Source organism: Blennius ocellaris (genome assembly GCF_963422515.1).
Source record: "Blennius ocellaris genome assembly, chromosome: 18".
NCBI classification, from domain to species: Eukaryota; Metazoa; Chordata; class Actinopteri; order Blenniiformes; family Blenniidae; genus Blennius; species Blennius ocellaris.
Window position 1 is genome coordinate 25,107,779 of NC_137667.1, and position 13,103 is coordinate 25,120,881.

A 13,103-nucleotide genomic window follows, 5' to 3' on the forward strand; every position below is an offset into this window, starting at 1 on the left:
TGCTGTGGGGCGGCAGCAGGGAACTGTGTCGGGGTGAACCGAGAGCCGGATTGAGGCTGGAAGTAATGCAGCCGGCCAAAGTTGTCAAGCCAGTAGTAGGCGGGGTAAACAGCTGGTCTTGTGCCTGTGGAGGCTTTGGAGCTTGATTCTTGGTGGCACCTCTCCTTCCTGGTCTTTTTCTCCCCTAAAAACAGAAATTACTTTAATAACAAGTTGACTTTTAAAACAAACCAACAACTTTTGAGCAGTTTGAGTGACGTCTTGTGAACATTAATGAGTTTCAGGTGAGGAGAGAGTTCATACATAGTTATTGGAGGTCGACCAGCCTGGTGTTTCTCCTCGTGGAGCTTCGCCTCAGCTCTCGCCTGCTGGTAATGTTTCTGCTGCTCAGGTTTTGATGATGACTTCCACTGTGGAGACGACACACACACACACACACACACACACACACACACACACACACACACACACACACACACACACACACACACACACACACACACACACACACACACACACACACACACACACACACACACACACACACACACACCTAAACATGAGTAATGAATTTGTACCTCCAACATGTAGGAGCAGACAACTCACCCTCTTCTCCACTTCAGCGTTCACAGCATCTCCCTGTGAGGCCCAGCTCCTCCGCTACAATGGACCTCTGCTCCTTTAAGAAGAGCATGAAGGCGTTTGATGGTTTTTTAATGTCGGGGATCTGCTCATCATGCTGGTGGAACGCTTTCGTTTTCTGCAGGCACCAACAACAAATGTTCAGAGCATTGAGGAAGAGTTCCAACATAAATCAACATATAACAGGATGTATGGGGTTACACCTGAACATGTGATTCACACTCAAGTGAAGCAAAGCTGAAGTAAAGCTGTTATGGCTGTGAGCCGGTGCGTGGGGTTTCTGAAACACAAAAGCAGACCCGGAGCCAGAGCAGGTGCAATTAGCAATAATTTATTTCTATTGCAAGACCTGGGAGAAGAGGGAACGGAGACTCTGGGATGCAGAGTGCCCAGGCAAGGGGACTGCAGCAGGGAGGAGCTGCACAGCGAGGCGGGGTGGCCGAGGACCCTTGAAGCAGGGAGTCGAGGAGCTGGGGACTCGGAACAGAGACACAATCTTCTGGCACCAGATCTCCTCACTGCAGGGCTGAAGAGGTGGAGCAATCAATTAGCAGATTACCTGCAGGAGTGTCAGTGAGGGAGGATCCGGTGCTGGAGGAGGTGTGGATCCTCACAGTGAGGGTAAAGTGAGCTGTCCTCTTCATAGAGTTAGACTGAGGGAGGAATAAAGTGATTAAAGGGACTATTCACCTGTCTTCTATAATGTCAATGAGTATTTGAGCAGTACATGTCTCATAAAGAAATTTAGGAGTCTGAGTGTTAATAATTCTATGAAAGTATGTTAATATATGAACAGATGGTCTGTGGTAGTGATGGGTTGATGAGGCATCATGAAGCGTTTCGACAAACTGCCACACTGTATTGATAGTGTCGATACTGTGTCACTGAATACTGCCCCCTGCTGGACCTTTAAAATCCCTACAGGCAACCAAGGAGAAACATTCAACTGACACTGATTTGATGACCGAGTATATACAATAATATAACTGAAGTCTTTGTATTTTATATTATTTCATGTCTTCATCTTAATTTAAAATAGCTTTGATATTTTTAGACACAGTCAATAAATGATGTGAACATGCATCATAACATGAAAATCTAAGTGAACGCGTTGTGAATGACGATGCTCGGGGACTGGGATTTTTGTTTTTACAAATTTTTATTCCAAAAAAACAAGTTTTTCCAATGTTTTGAAATGTAGTCTGTTGCGCTTCTTTGACACAACGTCTCCAGCTGTGGAAAACACCTGCTCACATGGCACAGATGAGGCTGGAGTGCAGAGAAACTGTAGTGACAGGTGGAAGAGGTTTGGGTAGTGTGGCTTTTGGTTGTCCCAGTATCGCAAAGGATCCTGGGACCTGGCAATATTGCCCTCTGCCAGGTCTCTCTCTCCTCCTGGACGGCATCAGCTGTGGCACTTTTGGTCTGCCTGCCCACTTCCATGTCAAGATGTTGCCAAAGGTTATCTAAAGAACAACAAATGGTCATTTTAGTACATGATTTACAAACAACAACAAACATGTAATGCTGAATAACATGGCTGAAGTGGGTGCAGACTGCTGTTGAGAAGACGGTCCTGGCTGGGGCTCATTGTGCGTCCGATTACAGACACACATTCTGCCTGCAGTCGACTGACGGCCTCATTGCACTTGGAGGAACTGCAGAACCCGAGTGATTTAAATGTGGGGTCTAGAAGTGTTGCTATGGTAACACACTGAATGACTCCAGACTGGAAGCAGTGTCTGTGACTCCACGCTTCAGCTGGTCATGGAGGTGTATGGCTGCCTGTGTGTGCAAGGTTGAAGCATTACGCTCTAGTGCAAGATAGAGCATTCTCATCATCGGGATGACCTTTGACCCCGACACTCGCCTCTCTTCAGACAACTCCACTGTGGCTTGATGGAAAGGAGCAAGCACAAGAAGTGTTTCTCCTCTGATGTTCTGCTCACCAGCTGTCAGTGGAGTCACATCTGTCCTGAGGCCAGAGGTTCCACACTGGTTCCTCTCATCATGGAGCCTTGACAGCATTTCATATGTGCTGTTCCAGCGTGTCGGCGCCTCATTGGTGAGTTTCAGGGTTGGTCGTCCCATCTGTTGCTGCACTTGAGCAAGCTTCTCCTTGGCTGTTGTGCTTGATCTAAAGTATGTGACAATGTGCCGAGCTCTGTGTCTACTGGATGTAAGTGTGGGGATCTGATCACATGATCTTCTAACAATACATTTAGACTATGTACAATGCAAATTGAGTGCCGAATTTGGAGCCGTCTCGTGGCTGCAATCATGTTTGGTGCTGCGTCGCTCACAAGACACTTTACTTTAGTGGTTCTGGCCCAGTCCTCCATCACGCCCCTTTGGACTTGGGCCAAATTGTCAGCAGTGTGATTTTGTGGAAAGTACTACACACCCAACACAGATGTACACAACTGCATGTTCTCATTAATGTAGTGACAAGAAAGAGCCAAGTAAGCCTCCATGTTCACAGATGTCCACATGTCAGCTGTTCTCCTCGCTGCCACAGCTTGCTGGACTTCCATCTTCACTCCTTCCCGTTCCTCCTCATACTTTTGGGCCACCATTTGTTTGACGGTCTGAAAATTACACCAAGTGAAACCAAACACATATGAATATATTTACATTCAAGATTAAATCAATTGGATATATTGGGGTGGTCCACTTGAGATACATATACATATTGTGATTTTATCGTGCAATTTATGTTAAAACAATGAAGGATTAAATTACTAAAATGTTAAGAGTAATGATTTTTGGGTGAGTTTGATAAGTACATTTACATAAAGACTAAAATAAATAAATATGTTTTTGGGTCAAATGCATTGTAAAAAGTTAGACTTTGATTAAATGGTTAAAATAAGTACGTTTAGGTACATGATTTAATTGTACAAATAGATAATATTTTAGGTTGAAACATGGTGGTAGATGGCTGATATGCAGTTAATAAAAATGATAAGAATTTCATGGTGTTAATTCATTGGAAAAATTTGAACAGAGCTTTTTTCTTCTTTTGTCTCTTTTTTACTTTTTTCTTTAAGGTTTTCAACCTGTTATATAAAAAGCTGGAAGTAAACTTTTTAAAAAGTTTATTTTCAGCACTTTCATGCGCTCTCCTGCTTTCATACTGAAGCCAAGCCTTTCATTATCGGGCCTCTGCTGCCATCTACTGATGGATGGTAAGAATAGCATTTATTCGTTCATATCAAGTGTTATTTGTTTCTCACAATAGGGCATGGGCCAATAGTAGAAAACATTACATTTGTTCACATAGTGTCATCATTTGTCTCAGTGTGTATGAGCCCAAATTACATTAATGTCCCTGCAACTTTTCCTGACCGGGTGAATCCAGCATGACTCAACCCCGTCCTTTGTCCCAAATATCTCCAGGAGTTTTGGACTGTAGTGTCCAGTTGGCCTTGTGTTGATGTACTTGAGCTCCATCCATGTCCCGTCAAGCTGGGAAGCATCGGAAAGAAGAAATAAGCTTGACAATGTCCCCGTCTTGGGCACAGGCCGAAGCCCTGGGGGGACAGCTTGCTTCGGGGTGAGTGAAGGCAGACCTCAGTTTATGGCTACACATGTTCTGAAGTGTGGTTACTGTGAATAAATGGGATTTGTCTGAATCAGTCTGCTGGGGCTTATGATGGTGTTGTGGATAGAAGTTCTGCAATACACCTAGAATATCCTCAGTTCAATTATTTGCTGGGGTTTATTGAGATTTTCCAGGGACATATAAGGTTATTTGATGTCTAAGATCAGGGAAAGTATTTCCTATAGGCGGATGAGGTGTGTGCCGAGGGCCTTCAGGCCACCAGGGGCCCCAAAGCTGTATGTGCAGCCTCACCTGAGAAGAATTACAATTACCTGTCTTTTATATGCATGTTTATCAGGTGTTTATTACGTCCCCTATATGCTTAAAAAATATATATGTATGTATGAAACATTGTAACAGTTGGCGTTGTCATTTATAGATTATTATGCTGTCTCTACTGCTGAATCAGAGATGAATCTGTTCTTTAACCAAACATCTTGGAAGGACCAGTCCTGCTTTAACAAAGATCCAGTTTTTCAGTGCCTCCACATGAAGCAGAATTAAAACAAGCAGAGTTGTTGTCCCCCAGGTGGCGCTGCCTGTGATCATACATGTGCTTTTTGAGCCTGAGTGGAGCAAGTCCTCCTGATTTGAACTTTGCACACAGATGAATGCATGAATAAAATCTAACTGTATTTCATTAAATACATTTTAAAAAGAGTTCGTGAATTCATTCACTTCTCTCATTCAAATTCAGTTTTATGATTCAATGTTTTGTGCCTCACATACTGGACTCTGCACTAGGCTAAACTAGTCGAACACAGATGATAAGAAATGGCTTTTATGACAGTAATTACAACTTTTACCTGGCATAAACTCCTCCGATACAAATACTAACTGGAAATACGATGTTCCCGGTGGTCAACTGGCCGGCTGGCATCCCGGGACAAATACCAGGGGACATCATGACTTTATTGTGATTCCCATTCAATAGATTCAATTTGAAATTAGACCATTCCAATTGAGATTTAAAGAATTCAAATTCACTTCCTGCTGGACCAAGGTTTATCCCATATCTATTGAAGGTTGTTTACCAAACAGAAATGATGCTGCATTCAAATTAAAATAGGAAAGTAGATGAGGAAACAAGGAGGAAGGAAGGAGTCCAGTCTGCTTTCCTTTATTGCCTCCAGCGGCAGGACAGTTCACCTGTCAAACATTTTCCCCTGCGTGACTGGACGTCCTCTTTTAACCCCTCCCCGTCACCCACACACCCACTCCATTGCAAGAACCTCCGTCCAGGTGCCCACCACAATAAAATATAAAATAATGCTACTCCTCATATGGTCATTAAAAAAATGATAGCATGAGAGTGATTTTTGTTTTTTTAATTTTTATTTACAGGTTTCTGAGGTGGAAGCAGGGCACTATGTGTGTGTGATCTGAGAGCCGACTTGTGGCTGGAACTGGTGGATCCGGCCAACATTATCCAGGTAAAAATAGCCGGGATAAACAAGTGGGCTTTGGGCCTGTGGGGTGTTTGTACCCTCATTACTGGTACCACCTCTTTTTCGTGGTCTCTTCCTCCCCTAAAAACAGAAAATACATTCATAACTAAGTTGATTTTTTTTTTAAAAACAAACTCTTGAGCAGTTTGAGTGACGTCTTATGAACATTAGTGACTTAAAGGTGAGGAGAGACTTCATACATAATTGGAGGCGGTCGACCAGCCCGGGTACTTGGCCTCATGCAGCTGAGCTTCGGCTCTGGCTGCCTCATAGTACCGCTCCTGCTGAGGTCGCGATAACGACTTCCACTGTGGACAGATGACAACACATTGTCAGCACAGACACACAAAGACAAGCCAGCTTCTAAACATGAGTAATGAATTTGTATCTCCAACATGTAGGAGCAGACGACTTACCCTCTTTCCCACTACTGTATTCACAGCCGCGCTCCCTGTCAGGCCCAGCTCGGTGGCAACGACGGGCCTCTGCTCTTTTAAGAAGAGCATGTATGCGTTAGGCGGTTTTTTGATGTAATGGCCTGCATCGCCATCATCGTTGCCCCGCCTTCGTTTTCTGCAGGCACCAACAACAAATGTTCAGAGAAGCATTGAGGAAGAGTTCCAACATAAATCAACATGTAACAGGATGTTATGGTGTTACACTCTCATCCTCAGAGCCACAAGGGGACAGTGAACTCACCTTGAAGTGCCGCTGGCAGCAGGAGCAGGAGGAGGAGCAGGAGCAGTAGGAGGAGCAGCAGGAGCAGGAGGAGCAGCAGCAGGAGGGACGGGAGCCACACTCTGACAGTTGTTCACAAGACACTGTAGACAAAGGAAAAGTGTTAAATGCACAAGTTCCACAAGTTTGATTATGAGGCGACACACACGAGTATTGAGGTGATATTTAAAGACTAATTGAAGGGGGAAACTTTAGTTTTTGTGGACTAAAGGGTTAAATAATGCCGTGTATTAAATTCAATGTCATTTGGATCAAAAGTGTCTTTTTTTTTAAAGCATATTTTGTTGTGTAATTAAAAGAGATGTAATTTATCGATCACAATAAACGTTTACAACTCAATGATCAACCATCAGTTGATGACATTTCATTTCTATTTCATCTCCTGAACAGTCCCACATTGCTCTACATCTTTAACTTCTGAACAACTGAAGTCACAGTCCAGATTTCTGCACTGACCTGAGGGAGGACGACTGCAGGGGCTTCAGGCGTCGCCTCAGGAGGCTGGACTGCCTGGTCGCCTCCTTCGCCCACGACCAACTCAACGAGTTCTGCTGAGAAGCATTCCTCTAGGAAACCTCTCAGCATGTGGGCAATGTCCGTTCTAGAGATGGAAAGAGCGTTGAACATTAGGATGAGCTTCACAGTAAAAATTGTAACAAGAAAAATGATGCAAACACTGGAACAGTTCTTAACATCAGAAAAGATTAAAGTATGATTTCACAGCAGTATATATATGAACACAACTGATCACAAGTCTAATAAACATAAACCACAATTAAATAGCTATAGCAACAATTCATGCTGAGTAAAAACACATTGTTAAATGTTACTTTTCCACTCTCTTCATTAGAACTTGAATGTATTTGGAGTTGTTTTGAAACTAAAAAGCTTCTCATCAGTGTTTAACTGTGTAAACCATGAAAACATCTCAGAAATTACAACTGAGAGCAACTTAAATAATACAACATGATTTAAAAACAACAGAATGTAAACATACTCCTCCGGAGGAACTGGCTCATCCTGGAGGATCTGGGAAGGGTCCAGCGTCTCATATTCTGCCATTCTAGAGATGGAAAAAGCGTTGAGTGTTAGAATGAGGTTCAATCACTTTAAAGCCAAATGTGTTACAAGAATAATGATATATACACTGGAACTAATATTTTTTAACATCAGAAATGACTGAATTTATGATTTCACAGCAGTATATATCAACACAACTGGTAACATTTCTTAATCAGATAAGTCAAACAAAACTCCATAAAGCTCCTTGTATACAAACTTCCTCTGACACCTTATAACAGTTCAACCTGCTCACAGGCCCAAAAACATGTCAACAATCCACCCTGATCACTTCTGATCTCATTTGTTTGTAAAAGTGGTCACACGCCAGACAGCAGCACAAAACCTTCGGAAAATACTCAATCTGTACTCCACTTTTTATAGACAGATGTAGCTGAGTGTTTAAACACAGATAACAAAGGAGATTAAACATAATTTCTACATTAATGAATTAATTTTGAGTGTGGCTACCGCTAGGTGCTGGCTAGCATAGGGACACTGCCCAGTGAGTTAAAATAGCAATATCTCTTAATTTTTTTCTATAAGTGTGTCTGAGCGAGAGAGGTGATACATATATGTGTGTAATAATAACTATATTTGTGGAAATAGTACCAGTAATAGTGAGAAAGTAGCCATAAAACTGCAGGTGTTTATCTGTTGCCTTGGAGACAGCCTCCGGTTCATCCATGTTAGCTTTAGCAGCTAGCATCAAACCTTGATGGATTTGTATTCTCAAACAAATGTTATTCAATAGTCGAGTGACCAATTTTTAAGGATATTTTAACTTACATCAGTTTTATAGTGTGAAATGTTACTTTTCCCACTTTCTTAGTTAAAACTTGGATGTTTGCATTAAGTGACATAAGTTTGCATTAAGTGACATAAGTTAAAATAAAACATGCACTGAGATACTGTAAATCTCAGTGCATCATGGCTTACTTTGGTTGTTCAAGGCTGGAGGAAAAAATGGTGTGCTGAGAATCAATTCTCTATAGCCCGTTTTCGCTCTGCTCGTGTCCTCGACCCAACGCCCCAATGGCTGCAGCAACACTGAATGCTAGCGGGGCTAGCAGCTAGCAGCGTCCAATTAAAGTCTAACTGTTGCTTGCAGCTTCCGGAAGCTTCCGGAAGCTCCATCAGCGGTGATGTCTCGACAGTGAATGTGTCAAAAACATTGGTTTTCTGTGACTGCAAAGTCAAGCTTATTTGGGGAAAAATTATACTTTGAATTATTTATATTTCTGCCATTTTAATGTTCGTTTAAAAATGGAAGCAATAAAAAAAAAAATCAAATTTTAAAAAGTTTGTTGATGTATATGTATATATTGATAATTATATTATTTATATTAATTAATAATTATGTCATTGTATTAATTCATTATATATAATTATTATTAGGTCATATATGCGGGATCGCGCTGTCGGAAAAGCTACGGTGGGCTGGTGTTTCGGATTAACTGGTTTTCGTGTTAACTGGTTCCCTACATAGGATATTCCACCCCAGACAGAACTAGAAGGTCACTAGTTAACAGGGACGCTAGATAATCCGAAACACCTGCGACAAGCGTGACTGAATAAGTTACAGCCACACGCTATTCCTGTCAATGAGCACAACATTATTAATCCCTATGGGTGGGAAAACAAAAGTAAAATAAAATGGAGGAAGAAGGACAGTCAAAGGATACAGGTAAGACCGTTGTTGGTGATGTTGGCTGGATTGGAGGAGGTTTAACACTGAGTTTTCAGCAAATTAGTTTATTTGTGCTGCTTGCCTTGTATACATGTTGTCTGGATGGTTGGATTGGTTTGATTACTGGAAGTTGGATTATTTAAAATGAATATGTTGCATGAGTAGACAGCCTGTGGCCATGAGACCGACTGAGTGCCTGCCTGGGGGGAGTTGATACTCTTTGATTGTTCACTGTAAATTGTCTCTCAGCATTTTGACTCTTAACATTATTTTGTGAATATTTAGTAGTACTGTGGCGATTGTAGTGTGTATTATACAAGTCTACAATTACACGTGTAAAGCTTGATGCCAACGTCAACACACACACACACACACACACACACACACACACACACACACACACACACACACACACACACACACACACACACACACACACACACACACACACACACACACACACACACACACACACACACACACTCACACAGGTATCTTTGGCATCTCCTCTGCACTGACGGATACAGGGCCAGTCGACAGGCAGTGATGCCATCCGATACAAATTGACACCACCACCAGCTGTTGCCCAGCCTTAGATATGTTAGGAGATCTGTCAATTTTATTAAATAAAAAAAAATTATGCATGTGAGAAGATCAGAGAGCTATGCATATTTTTCATGGCTGTCCAGCACTGAATAGATCTAATGTGAAGAAGTGAGACAGCCACAGCAGTCAGCATTCTCTCACATTTAAACCAGACAAGTCCTGCACATCCAGAAGCACAACACGGCCACTTATAAGGTAAGTTTGACTAAACAACCACCCAAACTGCAGCTTATCTACTGTGCTTTGTCTCATTTGTCTCAGGGTCATATAAAAATACTGTGACCACTATTTTCAGCACTTTCATGCGCTCTCCTGCTTTCATACTGAAGCCAAGTCTTTCATTATCGGGCCTCTGCTGCCATCTACTGATGGATGGTAAGAATAGCATTTATTCCGTCATATCAAGTGTTCTTTTTTTCTCACAATAAGGCATGGGCCAATAGTAGAAAACATTACATTTGTTCACATAGTGTCATCATTTGTCTCTCAGTGTGTATGAGCCCAAATTACATTAATTTCCCTGCAACGTTTCCTGACCGGGTGAATCCAGCATGACTCAACCCCGTCCTTTGTCCCAAATATCTCCAGGAGTTTTGGACTGTAGTGTCCAGTTTTGACCAAAAGGTTTGTTCCAGATGAGGTTCACTGCGATTACCCGTGTACGTTTTACTTCCTGGTGTCAGGTAGTAAAACGATGTTTACAAACTGACAACATGATCATACATGTGCTTTTTGAGCCTGAGTGGAGCAAGTCCTCCTGATTTGAACTTTGCACACAGATGAATGCATGAATAAAATCTAACTGTATTTCATTAAATAAATAAAAAAAAGAGCTCCCAAATTCATTCACTTTTCAGATTCACTTCTCTCCATTAAAATTCTGTTTTACGATTCAATGTTTTGTGCCTCACATACTGGACTCTGCACTAGGCTAAACTAGTCGAACACAGATGATAAGAAATGGCTTTTATGACAGTAATTATGACTTTTACCTGGCATAAACTCCTCTGATACAAATACTAACTGGAAATACGATGTTCCCGGTGGTCAACTGGCCGGCTGGCATCCCGGGACAAATACCAGGGGACATCATGACTTTATTGTGATTCCCATTCAATAGATTCAATTTGAAATTAGACCATTCCAATTGAGATTTCAAGAATTCAAATTCACTTCCTGCTTTTTCTTTACAGGAGCAATTGTTAAATATTTGGGAGCTCCAGGCATTGAACCAGAGGGATCTTTCCAGCTTCATGGACCATCCCATTCTTCAGGACCTTCTCCTGACCAGGAAGCAGTAGGACCGTCTTCATCTGCAGATTGATTCACTCTCATCCACAATGAACATTTGGAGGAATTGTAAGCCAGTCTGAGGATCGCCCTGAGAATGGCTTGTGACTGTGGCCTCAGCAGAGAAGAGCTTCTCAAAGCTGAAGCTCATCAGGACCTACCAGAGGTCAGAGGTCATCCAGGGACAGGATTTGTTTTTGTTCTTTGTTTGTTTGAGCAGTAAACATTCTGCTCAAAAGGAGTGGGCTGAAGCAAGAAGCTTATGAGCGCCTCCCCCCAAATTCACTGCAATAATAAGAACATTTTACACTGATATAAAAGAACAAAATATCAACAAAACATCAACAAAAGAGAACTTGTTGCATTTCAAACGACAATATCAACATGGACCAAGCATACTTACACACACACACACACACACACACACACACGCTCATATAAATTGGTCCTACTTCTCCTCCTGGTGGCGATGCATTTCTTCCTCTCTGTATATTTCAAAAGTCTTTTGTTTGTTCACCATGAACTGTCGGGCTAAAACTTTTCAGGGTTGTGTTTATGTTTCTGAGTCCTAAAGTTTAATTCCTCACGTGGTTCATAAGGACCAGTACGATCTTGGAACCTTCTTTGTATTTGTCTTGGTAACAATCTGTAACTTGCTTTATAAAACATCTGTACTGCTTGGAACTCAACAATGTCGCTAAACTTCATGATCTTTGATTTTAAAACTGAGTTTGTGTGGTCCAAAAACACAACTTTATGAATTAATGGAATAGCTCTTTTTTGCAACATTACTATTGGTTTTACTGTGTTTTTATAAGTACTACCCCAAACCACAGTACAATAATAGAAATAGGGCAAAATCAGAGAACAATATAAGGTGTGTAGAGCTTTGATATTTAAAATGTGCTTTGCTTTTGCTATTATTGCAATGTTTCTTGAAATCTTCGTAGATATATATTTAATGTGAGATTTCCAGTTAATTCTATCATCTATAACAACACTGGATTTGGTGTACTTTGGTGTCGGGTCGCTTCACTGGTCCTGCAATAATCAGCATCAACCATGAGATGTCTGGCATATGAGGACCTCATTGAGGACTAGTGCAGAATGCCGCTGCCAGGTTTTGAACAAATTCATCCAGAGTGAACACATTCCCCCTGTGCTGTTGTCTCTCCACTGGCTTCCAGTTCCTTTCAGAATCGATCTTAAACTTCTGTTGTTTGTTTCTAATGCCATCAATGGCCAGGGTCCCTCTTACTTGTCTGATATTTTAACCCTACGTGACCCTGGAGGGCCCTGGTTCTTCAGGTCAGCTTCTTTTAGACATTCCAAGGTGGAGATACAAACAGTGGGGCGATCGCTCTTTTGCAGTCACTGCTCCGAGACTGTGGAACAAACTGCCCCCGACATTCGCACCATCACTGATCTCGGCCTTTTTAAATCAAAACTGAAGACTCACCTTTTTAAGTTGGCTTTTAACTCTGTCTAGGGCAGTGTATTTTATTTTATTCTGTATGCTCTGTTTTATGGATTTCTGGACGGCTTCACCAACCAGCAGCACCGCCGCACCTCCCACAGACACCACCTGTGTTCTATTTTTTTGTTTTTATGTATTCATTCTCGTATTTACTTCTTAATGTATTGTTTTAGCTTTGTTGTAAAGCACTTTGGATGTCACCGGGTGATTATAAAGGGCTATAGAAATGAAGTTTGATTTGATTTGATTTTTGATTTGACTTTGCAAATAAAATGTGTTATTATATTTAGTCACATCATGAATTAAGTGCTATGTTGTGTGAGACTGATTTTTAGTGTTGGCAGGTTTTCATTGTTGCACTTTAAATTAGATGTTGCTTTTATTTTATGATAAGTAAGCATTAAAGTCTTAAAAACACTCAGTATCTGTTTTTATTTATTGAGGTATGAAGGAATGTTGTTTTCCTTGTATTATAGTTTATTTCATCAGTTTAACTTGCCTGAGTGGCTCAAAATGAGCTTTTTAATTTTAAAATGTGAAGTCATCAAA